At 43.5% G+C, this 18434-nt stretch overlaps 1 protein-coding gene across 5 annotated transcripts in view; it reads right to left on the bottom strand.

The window, feature by feature from the left end:
• CLIP1 (CAP-Gly domain containing linker protein 1) overlaps window positions 1–18434 on the bottom strand; it is an 868764-nt gene that overhangs the window by 461367 nt on the left and 388963 nt on the right. The gene's annotated exons all lie outside the window — the stretch shown is intronic.

Here is an 18434-nt window from a genome sequence, read left to right on the forward strand (position 1 = left end):
GGGAACACGCCACCCTGCATGGAGGAATCAGAAACTGGGTTACCCGCATGTATAGAAGTATGAATTGGTAGGGAACTCACCTCTCAGGGGACAGGACCCCCAGAGACGGATGGCTCAGCTGTCCCTTGATTCCAGGAGCCCGAGGAACCAGGCGCTCTAAAATGGCATACGGGGGGGGGGGGGGGCGGAGTTTGCCTACATCTAAGATGGACGTGTCTCCCTAGAGCTCTGCACTCCAGTCCGGGGAGAAACGCCATCACCCGCTCAAATCACCTCAATGAGGGAAACAAAAGCGACAGCCGCCACCATGAATATGTGGTGCATCGAACGATACCACTTATGTGCCCCATACCTTTGAACATCAAGCCATACCTAGAGCGCAAGGGTCCGGTGGTAGCCGCCATCTTTCCTCTCAATACCGGAGCCGCGCCACTGCACCAGCGCAACCTCACCCCAGCTCAGCTAAGCCGACGAAGTGCAGCACCGGACAAGGCTTCAGAGCTCCACCACATCCGGAGCGTGAGTATATGCCCGATGGCGGCTCCACACCGAGCCGAACCACAACACCTTAACTAATATCAGGGGGATCAACCACACACTTAACAGCAGGCCGCAAAGCCTCTAAAACGGCCCTCCTAACTTTAACCTCACACCGGTTCCTAAGCAGCTAAACTGAACCGCCAAGCTTCAAACGATCTTATAAGGGAATCTGCACATCTATAAATCCCCTAATAAACCCAGACAACAAACTTGTGAACTTTCAATAAAGGGGACTAGAAGCCTGAAATATAGCAATTTTCCACGTGGCAACACCTACTCATGCTTATACTATTGGGGTCTAGTCTTGCACATTACCCCCTCCAGCAACTAAAATTTTTATTAGTTCTATTCTCCTAATAGTACAGAACAAACTCTGTGGGGATTTATATGTAGACTGTCAGTTTTTGAAAGTTTTATTTATTTTTCTCTTTGTAATTGGCTCTGTCTGCTCTTTCCAACATGTTGGTTCATGTATAACTCCTGCCTGCCATCTTGTGGTCAAAAGTAAAGCAACACACAGAAGATTCATTTCTCTTTGCACCTTTTCATTTCTAATACAAGCTTGCCACCTAGTGGTCCAACGGTGTTAATACAAATAAAGAACCTCAGACTTCTCAGCAATTTTTCATTTCTAATACAAGTCTGACACCTAGTGGATATAGTTATTATTTCACTGAACTGTTCTTAATACACAATTTAAACCCAAGAGAATTAAGAAACTACAACTAACCTACAAAAAGCACTTTTACATCTTCCCAAAATTAACCTCTTACAGAACAATCCACTCAAGAAAATCAACATGACATCAAAGAGACTGAATAAAACGGAGAAGATAGGAGGAGGAAAAAACTCTCAAGTGACCTCTTATTTCAAGCAAACGCAGAATGATAACCCAGCTGAACTCACCTCTGAGTCTAGGGCATCTGAGGAGGTCGCTTCAACAGAGCCTAACATTACAGAGGACAACACACCTCTAACTAGAGCTGATCTTCACCTACTAGTATCAAAACAAGATATCACTAACAGCTTCGACAAACTGTGGGCCAAGATGGATGCCATGCACACTTCTATGAATGAGAGCCTCAACGAAATCAAGAAGGATATGACAGACCTAGGCGCAAGGGTCGACTTCTTAGAGGAAAACAACGACAACATTATAGAGGATGTAGAGATGGCAGTCCAGCAGACATCCCAACAACAACAGGTCGTTACAGAACTACTAGACAAGTTGGAGGATATGGAGAATAGGAGCAGACGCTGTAACATTCGCCTTAAAGGCATTCCAGAATCAGTAACATCTGCAGACCTCCCCTCATACCTCCACCAACTATTCTGTGCAATCACAAGAATGGACACATACACAGAAATTGAAATCGAAAGAGCCCACAGAGCACTCAAACCCAAGCCCAAAGTGGATCTCCCACCCAGAGATGTCATTGTGGCCTTCCTAAGATTCCCTGAAAAAGACAAGATCCTCAGAAAGGCAGCAAAACAACCTACTTTTAAATTCAGAGGTAATGTGGTGCACTTCTTCCAGGATCTCAGCAACAGAACTTTACAAAGAAGGGGAGCCCTGAGACCCCTAACAACTCTTCTACGGAAAAATCTAATCCAATACAGATGGGGGTACCCCTTTGCACTCCACATATCAAAGGACAATAAATTGCTGACAATAAAGGACGTGGAGGGGATCCCAGATATATGTGAAGCTCTGGATCTGGAGCTGCCTCCTACTCAAGACCCTACATCATTCACGGACATATCAAAACCACAGAGGATACCCATGAAGTCAGAGATCTCAGTGGACAAGAAATCCTACAAAGAAACCTAAAAACAGCTGATGAGCTGTTTTGAAACCTTCATGCACTAACTCTCTTTCAGTCTCCCCGAGACTCTCTGGTTAGAGGGACATGATGTCTGACTTTCCAGGCATCCCATTTACAACCAGTAGCTGCCTCACATCAACAAGGGCATGGAGCCAGGAACTTGATGTGTTTATGGTTGGGTAGTTGTTTGGTATAGCCAATAGAGTTTAATTCTTGTTAAGGTTACACAAGGTTTAAGGAACTGCAACAGGGTGGCCAGAACTAATATCTACAAAATTACTACTACGTTCTTTAGAAAACCTCTTCCAATAAGTATTACTTTAAGCAACAAGAGGGTAGATAGGTGATGTCTCCTCGGACTCAAGGTCCCCTTAGAAATTAATTTTTCAATGTTTAGTCAAGTTATAGTTTTTTTGTTATTTATTCCAGGTTTAATAATATGGGCTGAGAATGTAATGTATAATATGATTAACCTGATGTAATTTTTCTTCTTCTTATTCCTTTCTCTGTACCTCTCCCTCTCTACCTCTTCTCTCCTCTCCTCAATCCCACTCCTAAAAAGACCACAGATAATCCGCATACGCAGAAGCAGAGCTGCTACTCACTTGGGAACCCTGGACTCACCAACTTCAGATTGGTCTCACACTTGGGGTCAGGTAACCAAAAACACACCAATACATACTGAATCTAAGACACCACCCAAATACACAGATGGCTAGCACCAACATCACGTTAGTCTCACATAATGTGAGAGGCCTTAACTCAGATACTAAAAGGAGGAAGGCTATGTCACAATACAAACATCTAGGGGCCAACGTTATATTCCTACAAGAAACCCACTTCATGACTTCCCAAATACCGAAATATTGGGAGAGACAATTCCCTTTACACTATCACTCGACGGTTAACCAGAAAAAAAGAGGGGTGTCTATACTCCTCCACTCCTCCCTAAATTTTCAACTCACTGACTCCATCATAGACAAAGAAGGGAGACTCCTTATCATTAAGGGCACTATAAATGAAACAGAAATAATCTTTTGCAATGTCTACGCCCCAAATGAGCACCAAGAACAGTTTTTCACTAACCTATCCTACCTTCTGACTAGCTGGAATGCAACCAGAATCCTCCTGGCAGGTGACTTTAATGTACCTCTATATACGCAAACACAAGCTTCAAACACCCCACTCACGGCTGCCCAGCATAGAATGAATAAAAAGATACTATCAATCCTCAACACGATGGCAGGACACAACTTACTGGACACATGGCAGGCAATGTACGGCATTACAGCTGACCACACATTTTACTCCTCAGCACATCGTAAATATTTCCGCTTAGATTATATCTTCGCAAGCCAGATCCTAACAGCAAACATTGCATCTTCCTCCATTCAGCCATGTGTATGGTCTGATCACTCAATAGTCTCACTAAAATTGTCAGGAATTCTTCCACACAACAATACTAAAAGTTGGTCATTTGACCCTTTATCTTTAAAATACCCAAACCACAAAGAGACAGTCCTTAGACACATGGAGGAATACTGGACACTTAACACAAATACAGTAGATAACCCTATATAGGTGTGGGCGGCCCATAAAGCGGTCATGAGGGGACTGTTGATCCAAATGAAGTCACAGGCTAAACGTAAATCGAAAACTATTTTTGACTCACTTCAACGGGACATAGCTAATCTAGAGAAACGTCACAAAGTCTCTGGCTCATCTAATCTTTATAAAACACTTTTAGAAAAACGACAAGCACTCGACAAGTTGCTTTCTGACCAATCATCCAGGGCGGGGTTGAGGCTTCAATCTAAATATTTTCTCTACGCAAATAAGCCAGACAAATTCATGGCCTATAAAATTAGAAACAGAACTAGAGACATGTCAATCCCATCTTTATATAATACTCAAGGGGTCCTTACATCAAACCCCAAAGATATAGTGACCTCATTTGCAGCCTACTATAGTTCCCTGTATGATGGTCAGAAGGTAACCAAATCAGATTCCACACGGAACTCCCTTGACACCTTCCTAGAGGAAGCGACTCTGCCCAAGATAAGCGAACAAGACTTAGACTCCTTGAATGCTGACATAACAGACAGAGAGGTCCTAGGGGTTCTCAAAGATTTAAAACCAGGAAAGGCAGCAGGCCCTGACGGGTTCCCAGGAGACTATTACAAACAGTTCAAACCTACCCTCACCAAACATATTGTTCAATTCTGTAATTCTATCCTAAAAGGTCTAGAAATCCCTTCTGAATTGTTAAACGCTAAAATTATAGTACTCCCGAAACCAGGCAAAGATAAGTTGAGGTGTCAAAATTACAGACCAATATCCCTCATAAATCAAGACCTCAAAATTTTCACCAAAATCTTAGCCAACAGACTCAAACCCCTACTCCCCAAACTGATCCACCCGGACCAGGTGGGCTTCATTCAAAACAGAGAGGCGCCAGACAACGTCAGGAGAATGGTATCCCTAATTGACTATATACAAGAAACAAAAACGCCTTCTCTGCTCCTATCCCTGGACGCAGAGAAGGCGTTTGACAGGGTCGATTGGACCTATATGCAGGCAGTGCTGACTAAAGTAGGCATTTCGGGAGAATTTATGAGCGCTATACAAAATATATATTCCACCCCCTCAGCAAGCGTAAGAGCCATGGGTCACCAGTCCGAAAGCTTTCCTGTCCTCAACGGGACCCGTCAGGGATGTCCTCTGTCTCCATTGCTATTCGCAATATGCATAGAACCCCTGGCCCAACAGATTAGACGATCCCCTGACATAACGGGTATCAAAATTAAGCAGAAGAAGTATAAACTTACGCTCTTTGCAGATGATGTCCTCCTCTCCCTGACGAGACCAATGATAACACTGCCGAACCTCTACCAAACCCTTAATTCCTTTTCCTCTATATCAGGCTATAAAATCAACCTAGAAAAATGTGTAGCATTACCTATACACCTCCCGGATTGCACCAAAAAGCTCATAGAGGCTAATTTTGAGTTCAAATGGGCCAAACACTTTCTCAGATATCTGGGGATTAATCTGACTACAAGTTCCAAAACACTATATAAGGAAAATTTCCCCCCTATATATAAATCTATAAAACAAGACTTAAATAAATGGAGTAAATTACGATTCTCATGGTATGGTAGACTTTCGGCAATCAAAATGATGGTATTACCAAGGATCCTATACTTATTCCGTACCCTACCAATTAGAATACCAGCCCCAGACCTAGAGGATCTCCAAAGACACATAACTGGCTTCATTAGAGGAAACAAAAAAGCTAGGATACCTTCGTCAGTCCTCTCTAGAAACAGACAGTTAGGGGGGTGGGAGCACCTAATCTCAAGCATTATTATCAGGCAGCCAGACTCGCACAGACAGCTCTCCTAAATGACCCTGAAGAGGACATTATTTGGACGCAGCTAGAAACAGACATCGTAGGGCTTACCCCACGCGACATGATCCTCTGGGACCCTAAACGATGCTTTAGTAGGAAACAACAAGATCACCCAATAATAGACTTCACAATCAAGCAATGGTCTAGGCTGACCACTTCCTTGAATCTACTCCCCACACACTCCGCCAAAGCCACACTCACAAGCCAAGTTAGACAAGAATTGGTCACTACCATCAAAAAATGGGAAAACAGGGGTCTCTACAGGATAGCCGACATTATAGAGGGAGGCAAATTGCTGAGTTACACACAATTACAAGAAAAACTACAACCAATTAAATTAGAATGGTTCCTATACTTACAACTTACTTCCACAATTCATCCCCTACTACCTCTTATAACTAAGAACGTGCCCTCCACACTAGAAAACATCTGCAGCACCTCATCCAGACCCAAGAACACTATTTCTAAGCTTTATCAAGCGATTCAGCTAGCATCAAACAATTCCAAAACTTCTTTACAAATTAAATGGGAAAAGGATACTAATAAAGAATATGAGATACAGGAGTGGTATACAACTCTCTCCAGTGCTGGGAGAGGATTACTGAGCGCAGATATGTGGGAAAACTGCATTAAAACCAACTTCCGATGGTATTTAACACCGTTGATAACCTCACACTCTGCTAAAAATAAATCTAGACTTTGCTACAGAGGCTGCGGGGAGATGGGGGACTATAGACACATGTGGTGGGACTGCACTTATTCACACAGGGTATGGAACCGACTATCTAGATTCTTAAGCTCACTCCTAGACAGCCCAATTAGACTGACCATGGAGCAAGCTTTGCTCCATGTCAGACTTAAAGAATTTAACAAATACATTAATCTGTTTATCAGAATCACTTGTACAGCCACAAGGATCTGCATAGCCCGTCACTGGAGAGAGGGTGCTCCTTCCTGGGAAGAAATCCAACTTAAAATAAAATTTTATTACAATATGTCAGAGCAGGCAGCTTTTCTCCTAAACACCCAAGAAACTTTCCAGAAAGTATGGTATTACTGGATATTAAATAACGTGTCCTAATACACTAGCCCATTATGATAGGACTCCCCACACAGATAGAATTACTCTCCAGATAAACAAGGTCCCCAAACAAGATAGTCACAACAAAGCTCATTAAGAGACACAATAACCCCACTTACAATAAAGGTCTTCTTTATCTACACAAATTGGAGCGGAATGGTCAGGAGATATTCCCTTACCCACACCCCACCTTTCTCTCTCCCCCTGTCTCACCCTACTTTTCCTCTACTCTCTAACACTCTATTTCATTATCTTTGGTAACAGGTAATAGAAAGGGGCCTTTAGTGTCCAAAAGAACACAATATAATTCTTCATCTTGTTCAAATAAGAGATCTCTTGTCATAGGACTATTGGTCCACAATGTATGCTACCACTTAAATATCTCATGTTAGAGCGGCCCTACTAGTTTAGATGTAGTAATCGAACGATTCATTGCTATGTATATTGCATTATTTCAATTACTATGTAACTTAAGAAAACCAAGATTTTTGCTTTCTTGATCTGTTTTTTTTTCATATACATTTCTTTTTTCCTGTTATTATACCTTTCACTACAAAATTAATAAAGAATACTTTATCATAAAATGGCATACGGAACAAAAATGGTTGACGTGTCAACGAGGCCAGTCCGGATTCATCACCGGACATAGAATCTGAAATCAAAATATTCTCAGCATCAGAATCCTCCATAACTGGTAGAGGATATATAAATATGGACTAAAGTAGTAAAACAAAAATGGCACCTGACACCCACAATGGCTGGGGCACTCACCACCTCCTCCTATGACCAGACCCCTGCGGACTAGAATATTTCCTTCGCAACACGGCGCAACACACAAGGTCAACCGTACAGTCCAAAAAAGCGCGCCCAACCAAAAGGCTGCGTCACTTCCAAACTTCAATGTTCCAAACCACGAGCCCATAAACGTCACACATAAGCAGGTTGAATCACATAAACATGATTATAAACCACCCTGTTCAATAACACCCCTCAGGAGATATTAACCCTCGATTCCAAGATATTAAAAGAGACTCACTGAGACCCTTGTGGTAGACCCGCAAGGTAGTAGCCTCTTGGGAAAACATTCATATTACAGTACATCGAATAAAGTAAAAATGAAACGATCTTACCGGAATCTACGCAGTGGAACAGGAACACGGCCTTTCGAGTGTGACAGATAGTAAAAGTGCCTCCACCATGGACTTGAGAGAAGAAAGCAGGCAGCGGAACGAAGTACAACGACGCTGATTGCTTGAGGAGCTGTAAATATGAGTCAGGATGGTTTCGCAGAAAGAATCTCCCTGCATCTCTGGACTCTATCTTTCATCCAAGCCCTCACTGAGAGACAGACAGAACTACTTAAAACTCCTGTCACATGCTGAAGAGTACTACCCTCCATAAGGGACAAAAAACAAAAATTCTGACATTTTTCTGCCAACCTCCTAGGACAAAAGGCAAAGAATGACTGGGGGATGAGGGGAGTGGGAGGAATATTTAAGGCATTGGGTGGGGTGTCTTTGCCTCCTCCTGGTGGCCAGGTTCTTAATTCCCAAAAGTAATTAATGCAGCCGTGGACTCTTTCCATTTAAGAAGAAAATCGCTCTCAACACCAAGATATTTATGGGGAGAACGGATTCCTTCCGAGTCCAGAGGCCCTGAGCCTTTATCGAGTCACAGGCTGGTATCCGTGGTAACAATCACCCAGGAAGGTCCCCTGAGACAGATGCTCCGGGGAAAAAAACAAGGGATGGAGTCTCTTGTCGACTGATCTAGATCTATCCTCAGACAGATCCGAATGATCTCCATGCCATTGTTTGAGCATGCATAACTGCAAAGCTCTCAAATGGAAATGAGCAAAGGAAATGATATCCATGGAAGCGACCATCAGACCAATTACTTCCATACATTGAGCCACTGATGGTCGAACAGTAGACTGTAGGGAGAGACAAGGAGAGAATCTTGGATTTTCTGACCTCTGTAAATATTTTCATTACTAGGGAGTCTATTATGGTCCCCAAAAACACCACCCTTGTAGAAGGAACAAGGGAACTCTTTTCTAGATTTACTTTCCCATCCATGGGAACGTATAAAAGACAACAAGATCTCCGTGTGAGATTTTGCTTGTTGAAAAGATGGCGCTTGAACCAATATGTCGTCCAGGTAGGGTGCCACTGCAATTCCCCGGGACCTAATCACTGCTAAGAGGGCCCCCAGAAACTTTGAGAAAATTCTGGGAGCTGTAGCAAGGCCAAACGGAAGAGCCACAAACTGTGTTTGTCCAGAAAGGCGAATCTCAGGAACTTGTGATGTTCCTTGTGGATGGGAACATTAAGATACGCATCCTTCAAGTCTATGGTTGTCATGAACTGACCTTCCTGAACTAAAGGAAGAATGGACCGAATAGTTTCCATTTTGGAGGACGGTACTCTGAAAAACTTGTTGAGACATTTCAGGTCCAGCATAGGTCTGAAAGTTCCCTCTTTTTTGAGAACTACGAACAAATTGGAATAGAACCCCAGGTCCTGTTCCTTCATTGGAACAGGTATTATCACTCCCAGAGAGGAAAGATCTTGAACACATTTCAAGAACTCCTCTCTCCTTGTCTGGTCTACAGATAACCTTGAGAGGTGGAACCTGCCCCTGGGAGGAAGCGTTTTGAATTCCAATTTGTAACCGTGAGCTACTATGTTCACAGCCCAGGGATCTCGGACATCTCTTATCTAAGCTTGAGAAAACTGAGAAAGTCTGCCCCCCACTTGATCCGATCCCGAATCAGGGGCAAACATTTCATGCTGATTTACAGTCAACTGCGGGTTTCTTTGATTGCTTCCCCTTGTTCCAAGGTTGATTGGGTCTCCAGGAAGACTTGGGCTGTTCTTGCTTGGAAGAAGAAGAGGAAGGCTTTCTGCTGAAGTTGCAAAAAGAACGAAAATTACTCTGATGTCCTTTAGATCTATTCTTCTTGTCTTGAGGTAGAAAAGATCCTTTTCCACCCGTAATGTCAGAAATTATTTCTGTCAGACCAGGTCCAAACATAGTTTTACCCCTGTGAGGTAGCTCAGTTGGTAAATGCCCTGACTTCAAAAAAGCCTGTTTAAAAGATCCAAGGTCACAGGTTCATATCCCGGCATGGCCGACTCAGCCCTTCATCCTTCTGAGGTTGATAAAATGAGTACCATAAAATTAGTTAATTATAAAAACTATTACTATTCAACTGCCGATTTGGTTAATTCCGAGAGCGAGCGCTGAAAAAGTTAATATTATTATTATTATTATTATTATATTACCCTTATAAGGAATAGCCAGAAGCTTGCCCTTAGAGGAAACATCCGCTGACCATGATTTTAGACACAATGTTCTGCGAGCTAGCACCGAGAAGCCAGATATATTGGCTCCTAGTCTGATAACCTGCAAGATAGCATCAGAAATAAAGGAAGTGACTAGTTGAAGAGCCTTAATTCTGTTTTGGATGTCATCCAAGGGAGTCTCTACCTGGATAGAATCAGACAAGGCATCAAACCAGTAGGATGCTGCACTTGTCACAGTGGCAATACACACTGCAGGTTGCCATTGGAGACCTTGATAAACATACATCTTTTTCAAATAAACATACAGCTTTTTGTCCATTGGATCCTTAAAAGAGTAACTATCCTCAATTGGAATCGTAGTTCTCCTAGCCAGAGTAGAAATGGCCCCTTCTACTTTGGGTGCCAAGGGTCCTTAATGGAGTGAGCCAGCAACAGGAAACATCTTTTAAAAAAATAGGAGACGGTGAAAAAGGTATCCGTGGCCTCTCCCATTCCTGAGTAATAATATCTGAGGCAAGGTCTGGAACAGGAAACATCTCCGCAGAGGAAGGAAGATCAAAGTAACTATTAAGTTTACTAGACTTCTTAGGGTTGACAACGACAGGAGTATCGGAGTTGTCCAAAGTAGCTAAAATTTTGTTTCTTATTGTATTGTTTCTCCATTGTACTTTTAATCCTTGTACCCATGGGCAGCGCTGCAGAAACTGTTGGCGCTTTATAAATAAAGAACAATAATAATAACACCAGGATGGCCATACACTGTGTAATGGTGTATGAACTTTTCTATAAACTTCTCACCCGATGGCACTTGGTGCCAACTAAACTACAGAAATTCTACCCTACAACATCAGGACTGTGCTGGAGGGAATGCGGAGGGAGAGGCAACCCCACGCATGTGTGGTGGGATTGCCCCCAACTCGAGACCTACTGGGCTAAGACGAGGCATCTGTGTACCAAACTGGGTCTCCCTAGTGTCACACTCCCTTCCATGGGTATACGCCATATTGATATCCCTCCAATTCCCTCTCATAGCAAATGTTTGCTGATCTGCATCCTTCTATCAGCCAAGCTACTGATAGCTAGAAATTGGAAAAAAAACATCCCCCAAGATGGAGGTGTGTGCTGGAGATGGTTGAATACTTTAAGTCCATGGAGAGCGCTGCATATCTGGCCAATAGACAAATGGGCACTTATGCCCAGATCTGGGAACCCTGGGAGACTCTTATGACCCCTAGAACCCGTACCACCCTAAATGACTAACTCCATCCCTGACCTGAGAGTATCAAGATGGACAATGATCCCCACAATTAGTCAGTGAGCCGTAACTTCTTCTCTACTAGCTCCCCCTACACTTTGGATATCACTCTCAGTGATACCATTGTGTAATAACCCCCCCCCCCCCCCGCCCCCTCCAAACCTAACATATACTAGCATTTACACATGGACTCACCTGACTCTGACCCCCTCCGATTTTCGGCTTCAGTAATAACCTTTGCAGGTTGTTTGCTGACCACATTTTCCCTCACTTATGATAGCTCTGTGAAGTCTAGGGATGACCCATTTGGTGCATTTGTTTCTATTCCCCTACCCTCCTTCCCCCCAACTCGCTCTGTTAGGAAACTTACCTTGTTGCTATGTTTAAATAATATGTTTATATAGCCTTTATCATTTGTTGTAAAATGATTTCACTCTCATCCACTCCCGGCCGTACTGTGTAACCCTTAGGCCGGGTCTGGTGTTATGTACTGTATTTGTATAATTCTCATAAAAAAAAATATACATATATAAAAAAAAAAAAAAAAAAAGAATAATAAATAAAATGTCTAGAGCAATTTCTGCTTGCAAATTACCTCTGACCTCAGCTGAAAGTACTAGTTCCCACAGAAGCAACTAAAGACTTAAGAAAAACAACACTCAACAAAACTTCTGGGGACCACCACACCTCAGTATAACAGAGGCGCCTACCTGCCGATTAGAAAACGTAACACAGGATTAGCTGCAGAAATCTTCCGTGTAGCCGACACCTCTCCGTGGAGCGTCACGTGATATGCTAGAAGTCTAAACAGGCTGAGAGACTTCTCTAGCGTAAAACCTGAAAACGGCTTCTAAACGAAGGAGACCGACAACAGTCTTAAGCACCTCACATACAAATTCTTAATAAAGAAATCATCAAGGGAAAAATAAGAGCTATTTAGCAATTAACCCCTTCAGCTCCAAAAGGGGATAATGACGTCTCTATCACATGCTTAACGCGCCTGCCCTATGCCACTTTAATCCTTACCCAAGGATCATAATTGTCCAAAATTCAATACTGCAGGACATCCCCACCTGGTAGATATTACAGCACTTACCTGCAAAGTTTGCCATCCGGCATGTAGACAGCTGATCAAATATGAGAGGACATCTGCTCCTCACAGAGACCTGTAGAAAAGAAAAGACAGAGTAAACCTACTCTGGCTTTCTACAACATGGGCAGCAAATGTGTTAAAAAAACTCAGCAAGGCCCACCTCACAAGTTTCTAACTGCTTTAAAGCCACAACTGCCCTACTGAAGAGATTAACAGCTATTCCCAGAACATAGGAAAATCAGAGTAAACCTACTCTGGCTTCTAAAGAATAATAAAAAAAAAATCTTGCTTGTAGTGAATTAAATCCAATTTTTCACCAAAAACTTCACCTCCTCCATTGACAGAGGCAAAGAGAATGACTGGGGATTATGGGTAGGGGAGGGAGTGATACTCAACAGTTTAACTGTTGTGCTCTTTGCCTCCTCCTGCTGGCCAGGAATGATATTCCCAACAGTAATTGATGATGCCATGGACTCACCATATCTTAGGAAAGAAAACAGAATTTATGTTTACCTGATAAATTACTTTCTCCAACGGTGTGTCCGGTCCACGGCGTCATCCTTACTTGTGGGATATTCTCTTCCCCAACAGGAAATGGCAAAGAGCCCAGCAAAGCTGGTCACATGATCCCTCCTAGGCTCCGCCTACCCCAGTCATTCGACCGACGTTAAGGAGGAATATTTGCATAGGAGAAACCATATGGTACCGTGGTGACTGTAGTTAAAGAAAATAAATTATCAGACCTGATTAAAAAAAAACCAGGGCGGGCCGTGGACCGGACACACCGTTGGAGAAAGTAATTTATCAGGTAAACATAAATTCTGTTTTCTCCAACATAGGTGTGTCCGGTCCACGGCGTCATCCTTACTTGTGGGAACCAATACCAAAGCTTTAGGACACAGATGAAGGGAGGGAGCAAATCAGGTCACCTAAATGGAAGGCACCACGGTTTGCAAAACCTTTCTCCCAAAAATAGCCTCAGAAGAAGCAAAAGTATCAAACTTGTAAAATTTGGTAAAAGTGTGCAGTGAAGACCAAGTCGCTGCCCTACATATCTGATCAACAGAAGCCTCGTTCTTGAAGGCCCATGTGGAAGCCACAGCCCTAGTGGAATGAGCTGTGATTCTATCGGGAGGCTGCCGTCCGGCAGTCTCGTAAGCCAATCTGATGATGCTTTTAATCCAAAAAGAGAGAGAGGTAGAAGTTGCTTTTTGACCTCTCCTTTTACCGGAATAAACAACAAACAAGGAAGATGTTTGTCTAAAATCCTTTGTAGCTTCTAAATAGAATTTTAGAGCGCGAACAACATCCAAATTGTGCAACAAACGTTCCTTCTTTGAAACTGGTTTCGGACACAGAGAAGGTACGATAATCTCCTGGTTAATGTTTTTGTTAGAAACAACTTTTGGAAGAAAACCAGGTTTAGTACGTAAAACCACCTTATCTGCATGGAACACCAGATAAGGAGGAGAACACTGCAGAGCAGATAATTCTGAAACTCTTCTAGCAGAAGAAATTGCAACTAAAAACAAAACTTTCCAAGATAATAACTTAATATCAACGGAATGTAAGGGTTCAAACGGAACCCCCTGAAGAACTGAAAGAACTAAATTGAGACTCCAAGGAGGAGTCAAAGGTTTGTAAACAGGCTTAATTCTAACCAGAGCCTGAACAAAGGCTTGAACATCTGGCACAGCTGCCAGCTTTTTGTGAAGTAACACAGACAAGGCAGAAATCTGTCCCTTCAGGGAACTTGCAGATAATCCTTTTTCCAATCCTTCTTGAAGGAAGGATAGAATCTTAGGAATCTTAACCTTGTCCCAAGGGAATCCTTTAGATTCACACCAACAGATATATTTTTTCCAAATTTTGTGGTAAATCTTTCTAGTTACAGGCTTTCTGGCCTGAACAAGAGTATCGATAACAGAATCTGAGAACCCTCGCTTCGATAAGATCAAGCGTTCAATCTCCAAGCAGTCAGCTGGAGTGAAACCAGGTTCGGATGTTCGAACGGACCCTGAACAAGAAGGTCTCGTCTCAAAGGTAGCTTCCAAGGTGGAGCCGATGACATATTCACCAGATCTGCATACCAAGTCCTGCGTGGCCACGCAGGAGCTATCAAGATAACCGACGCCCACTCCTGATTGATCCTGGCTACCAGCCTGGGGATGAGAGGAAACGGCGGGAACACATAAGCTAGTTTGAAGGTCCAAGGTGCTACTAGTGCATCCACTAGAGCCGCCTTGGGATCCCTGGATCTGGACCCGTAGCAAGGAACTTTGAAGTTCTGACGAGAGGCCATCAGATCCATGTCTGGAATGCCCCACAGCTGAGTGACTTGGGCAAAGATTTCCGGATGGAGTTCCCACTCCCCCGGATGCAATGTCTGACGACTCAGAAAATCCGCTTCCCAATTTTCCACTCCTGGGATGTGGATAGCGGACAGGTGGCAGGAGTGAGACTCCGCCCATAGAATGATTTTGGTCACTTCTTCCATCGCTAGGGAACTCCTTGTTCCCCCCTGATGGTTGATGTACGCAACAGTTGTCATGTTGTCTGATTGAAACCGTATGAACTTGGCCCTCGCTAGCTGAGGCCAAGCCTTGAGAGCATTGAATATCGCTCTCAGTTCCAGAATATTTATCGGTAGAAGAGATTCTTCCCGAGACCAAAGACCCTGAGCTTTCAGGGATCCCCAGACCGCGCCCCAGCCCATCAGACTGGCGTCGGTCGTGACAATGACCCACTCTGGTCTGCGGAATGTCATCCCTTGTGACAGGTTGTCCAGGGACAGCCACCAACGGAGTGAGTCTCTGGTCCTCTGATTTACTTGTATCTTCGGAGACAAGTCTGTATAATCCCCATTCCACTGACTGAGCATGCACAGTTGTAATGGTCTTAGATGAATGCGCGCAAAAGGAACTATGTCCATTGCCGCTACCATCAACCCGATCACTTCCATGCACTGAGCTATGGAAGGAAGAGGAACGGAATGAAGTATCCGACAAGAGTCTAGAAGCTTTGTTTTTCTGGCCTCTGTCAGAAATATCCTCATTTCTAAGGAGTCTATTATTGTTCCCAAGAAGGGAACCCTTGTTGACGGAGATAGAGAACTCTTTTCCACGTTCACTTTCCATCCGTGAGATCTGAGAAAGGCCAGGACTATGTCCGTGTGAGCCTTTGCTTGAGGAAGGGACGACGCTTGAATCAGAATGTCGTCCAAATAAGGTACTACAGCAATGCCCCTTGGTCTTAGCACAGCTAGAAGGGACCCTAGTACCTTTGTGAAAATCCTTGGAGCAGTGGCTAATCCGAAAGGAAGCGCCACGAACTGGTAATGCTTGTCCAGGAATGCGAACCTTAGGAACCGATGATGTTCCTTGTGGATAGGAATATGTAGATACGCATCCTTTAAATCCACCGTGGTCATGAATTGACCTTCCTGGATGGAAGGAAGAATAGTTCGAATGGTTTCCATCTTGAACGATGGAACCTTGAGAAACTTGTTTAAGATCTTGAGATCTAAGATTGGTCTGAACGTTCCCTCTTTTTTGGGAACTATGAACAGATTGGAGTAGAACCCCATCCCTTGTTCTCTTAATGGAACAGGATGAATCACTCCCATTTTTAACAGGTCTTCTACACAATGTAAGAATGCCTGTCTTTTTATGTGGTCTGAAGACAACTGAGACCTGTGGAACCTCCCCCTTGGGGGAAGCCCCTTGAATTCCAGAAGATAACCTTGGGAGACTATTTCTAGCGCCCAAGGATCCAGAACATCTCTTGCCCAAGCCTGAGCGAAGAGAGAGAGTCTGCCCCCCACCAGATCCGGTCCCGGATCGGGGGCCAACATTTCATGCTGTCTTGGTAGCAGTGGCAGGTTTCTTGGCCTGCTTTCCCTTGTTCCAGCCTTGCATTGGTCTCCAAGCTGGCTTGGCTTGAGAAGTATTACCCTCTTGCTTAGAGGACGTAGCACTTTGGGCTGGTCCGTTTCTACGAAAGGGACGAAAATTAGGTTTATTTTTTGCCTTGAAAGGCCGATCCTGAGGAAGGGCGTGGCCCTTACCCCCAGTGATATCAGAGATAATCTCTTTCAAGTCAGGGCCAAACAGCGTTTTCCCCTTGAAAGGAATGTTAAGTAGCTTGTTCTTGGAAGACGCATCAGCCGACCAAGATTTCAACCAAAGCGCTCTGCGCGCCACAATAGCAAACCCAGAATTCTTAGCCGCTAACCTAGCCAATTGCAAAGTGGCGTCTAGGGTAAAAGAATTAGCCAATTTGAGAGCATTGATTCTGTCCATAATCTCCTCATAAGGAGGAGAATCACTATCGACCGCCTTTATCAGCTCATCGAACCAGAAACATGCGGCTGTAGCGACAGGGACAACGCATGAAATCGGTTGTAGAAGGTAACCCTGCTGAACAAACATCTTTTTAAGCAAACCTTCTAATTTTTTATCCATAGGATCTTTGAAAGCACAACTATCCTCTATGGGTATAGTGGTGCGTTTGTTTAAAGTGGAAACCGCTCCCTCGACCTTGGGGACTGTCTGCCATAAGTCCTTTCTGGGGTCGACCATAGGAAACAATTTTTTAAATATGGGGGGAGGGACGAAAGGAATACCGGGCCTTTCCCATTCTTTATTAACAATGTCCGCCACCCGCTTGGGTATAGGAAAAGCTTCTGGGAGCCCCGGCACCTCTAGGAACTTGTCCATTTTACATAGTTTCTCTGGGATGACCAACTTGTCACAATCATCCAGAGTGGATAATACCTCCTTAAGCAGAATGCGGAGATGTTCCAACTTAAATTTAAATGTAATCACATCAGGTTCAGCATGTTGAGAAATGTTCCCTGAATCAGTAATTTCTCCCTCAGACAAAACCTCCCTGGCCCCATCAGACTGGGTTAGGGGCCCTTCAGAAACATTATTATCAGCGTCGTCATGCTCTTCAGTATCTAAAACAGAGCAGTCGCGCTTACGCTGATAAGTGTTCATTTTGGCTAAAATGTTTTTGACAGAATTATCCATTACAGCCGTTAATTGTTGCATAGTAAGGAGTATTGGCGCGCTAGATGTACTAGGGGCCTCCTGAGTGGGCAAGACTCGTGTAGACGAAGGAGGGAATGATGCAGTACCATGCTTACTCCCCTCACTTGAGGAATCATCTTGGGCATCATTGTCATTGTCACATAAATCACATTTATTTAAATGAATAGGAATTCTGGCTTCCCCACATTCAGAACACAGTCTATCTGGTAGTTCAGACATGTTAAACAGGCATAAACTTGATAACAAAGTACAAAAAACGTTTTAAAATAAAACCGTTACTGTCACTTTAAATTTTAAACTGAACACACTTTATTACTGCAATTGCGAAAAAACATGAAGGAATTGTTCAAAATTCACCAAATTTTCACCACAGTGTCTTAAAGCCTTAAAAGTATTGCACACCAAATTTGGAAGCTTTAACCCTTAAAATAACGGAACCGGAGCCGTTTTGAACTTTAACCCCTTTACAGTCCCTGGTATCTGCTTTGCTGAGACCCAACCAAGCCCAAAGGGGAATACGATACCAAATGACGCCTTCAGAAAGTCTTTTCTAAGTATCAGAGCTCCTCTCACATGCGACTGCATGCCATGCCTCTCAAAAACAAGTGCGCAACACCGGCGCGAAAATGAGGCTCTGCCTATGCTTTGGGAAAGCCCCTAAAGAATAAGGTGTCTAAAACCGTGCCTGCCGATATTATTATATCAAAATACCCAAATAAAATGATTCCTCAAGGCTAAATATGTGTTAATAATGAATCGATTTAGCCCAGAAAAAGTCTACAGTCTTAATAAGCCCTTGTGAAGCCCTTATTTACGATCGTAATAAACATGGCTTACCGGATCCCATAGGGAAAATGACAGCTTC

The sequence above is a fragment of the Bombina bombina genome, chromosome 2 (genome assembly GCF_027579735.1).
Source record: "Bombina bombina isolate aBomBom1 chromosome 2, aBomBom1.pri, whole genome shotgun sequence".
NCBI classification, from domain to species: domain Eukaryota; kingdom Metazoa; phylum Chordata; class Amphibia; order Anura; family Bombinatoridae; genus Bombina; species Bombina bombina.